We start from the raw sequence: 2,427 nt of genomic DNA, 5'->3' as shown, positions 1-2,427 counted from the left end.
TTCAGACCCCGGACTTAATGATCTTATGCCCACCCTTCCTTTTCGACAGCCACGTGGAGCACGCATATTTCATCTCCTTCCTCCGTCATGTTTTACATGTTTTACAACTGCTGATTTACACCCCCGCTTTAATAAAGAGATACTTGGATGGACTCTGCAAGATTGGGAAAGAAAAAGCGATTGATATGCGTGGTGTGTGCGATATAACATTGTGCCGCCAAATGCGACGTGGAGTCCCGTTTTTCTCTACCTGTTTTCCCTGTTTAAATTTGCAAAGCTTTAAACAGAGACGCTTCTTGGATCATGTGTCTAGATCCAGTCAGACTGTAAGCATATGCAGTTTTGCGTTTTAAATTTCAGTCACGGGGCCATCATGGTGTCAGGCGTAAAACAGGATTTGTTTCTGCTGCGCTGATGGTAAATAAGCGCTACTGTATATTGTTGTAAAAAAAAAGAAAAAGAAAAGATGACGTATTTTTAGAAGGAGAAATGATGAAATGCATACTTGTAACCGTGCACCTGCTTTGTCAGCCACTCCCTTTAACTATAAACTTCTCCTTCTCCTTCTTCTTTTAAAAAAAGGTTGTTGCAGTGACTAACCATGCCCTGGCATGCCTATTCTGGACCAAACGCTGGTGTAGGGTTTGACTGTTGCTGTCTCCATCATTTGCTGTTGTCAGGTAAGGGTCAGGGCCTGGGCCTGGACTTTGGTTCCAAGGCACAATCCTGACAGCACCACTGATTAATTCTATAATACCACCTCCCAAGCTATTTCATCTCTCTCACTTCCCTTTCTATTTCATTTTCTGCTGCTAGAGCTTTGGAATTTGGGAAACAAAGGACTCAGACGCTTACATTATATATATGTGTGTGGGTGGGTGGGTGGGTGGGTGATTTATAAGATTTTTTTCTAGTGCATTATTTTGGGAGGTGTTTGTCTAGATCAGGGGTCAGCAAACTTTCAGCAGGGGGCTGGTCCACTGTCCCTCATACCTTGTGGCACACATTCTACTCATGTAAAAACACACTGATGATTAATGTTTAATAGGTTATTGTATTTTAGTGTTCTATTGGAAGCCGCTCTGAGTGGCTGGGGAAACCCAGCCAGATGGGCGGGGTATAAATAATAAATTATTATATTATTATTATGATTCCCAGACCATCCGCGGGCTGGATTTAGAAGGTGATTGAGCTGGATGCCCCCGGGCCTTAGTTTGCCTACCCATAGTCTAGATGAGCAGCTCCTTCTTCAAGTATTGCTACAAAATGGTGTGAGGTGATGTGGGCTCTGGATGGCTGCTAAGAAAAGAGCCTTTTCAGTGGTGGTGCTCAGTTGCAGAATACACTCCACAGACAGCTCACATGCCACCTGTGTTGTTGCCTTTTTGGTGCTAGTCAAAGACCTTTTTATTTTCACTGTCTTTTTGTTAATGGAAGGTATGAAATAAAATAAATATTTCAGTATGCCAACATTATCGCAATAAAGACTGACACTAAAAGCTTGGTTGTGAAATGGACTATGCCCTCTATTATTAAATAAGCCTAACCTTCTTTTGTAACAGAATCATATTTTTGCATTACAGTGGTACCTCAGGTTACATATGCTTCAGGTTACATACACTTCAGGTTACAGACTCCGCTAACCCAGAAATAGGGCTTCAAGTTAAGAACTTTGCTTCAGGATGAGAACAGAAATCGGGCTCCGGCGGTGCCTAAGCAGCAGGAGGCCCCATTAGCTAAAGTGGTGCTTCAGGTTAAGAACAGTTTCAGGTTAAGTACAGACCTCCAGAACGAATTAAATACTTAACCTGAGGTACCACTGTATCTCTTTCATTTGTTTAAGCTGACCTCAGCATTATTAATATTTTCTTGCATTTCACAACAATACTTCACTTATATGTGCTACAAATACACTGCGTGTTATCCAGGGATTTTCTGAAAGAAAAAAAGGTGCCAGTACTCATAATGAAGTTGTTACAGTAAGTGCCACACTTTTAACATGGGGGGGGGAGGATAAAGGTGCCAGTATACTTGAGTACCCCCAGAAAAAGCACTGGTGATATCCAATGTTAAGCCCAATTTGCGCTATATATTTAAAGCAGTATCATGCCACTTTAAAGAATCTTGGCTTCTCCCAAAGAGTCCTGGGAACTGTAGTTTGTTAAGGGTGCTGAAAGTAGTTAGGAGTCAATTCTCAGAGTTCCATAGAAAGAAGCTTAGAGGAATTGATTTTTAAACCACTCTAAAAACTGTAGCTCTATGAGGGGAATAGAAGTTTCCTAACTACTATCAGCACCCATAACAAACTTTGTGCTCCAAAGGGGAAGTCATGACTCTTTAAAGTGGTAAAATACTGCTTTAAATATATAGCGCAGATGTGGCCCAAGTTACACTCAGTGTAGAGCTATTGAAACCAATGTACTTCCT

The sequence above is a fragment of the Podarcis raffonei genome, chromosome 1 (assembly GCF_027172205.1).
Source record: "Podarcis raffonei isolate rPodRaf1 chromosome 1, rPodRaf1.pri, whole genome shotgun sequence".
In the NCBI taxonomy this organism is placed as follows: domain Eukaryota; kingdom Metazoa; phylum Chordata; class Lepidosauria; order Squamata; family Lacertidae; genus Podarcis; species Podarcis raffonei.
This window is presented reverse-complemented; position numbering follows the sequence as displayed.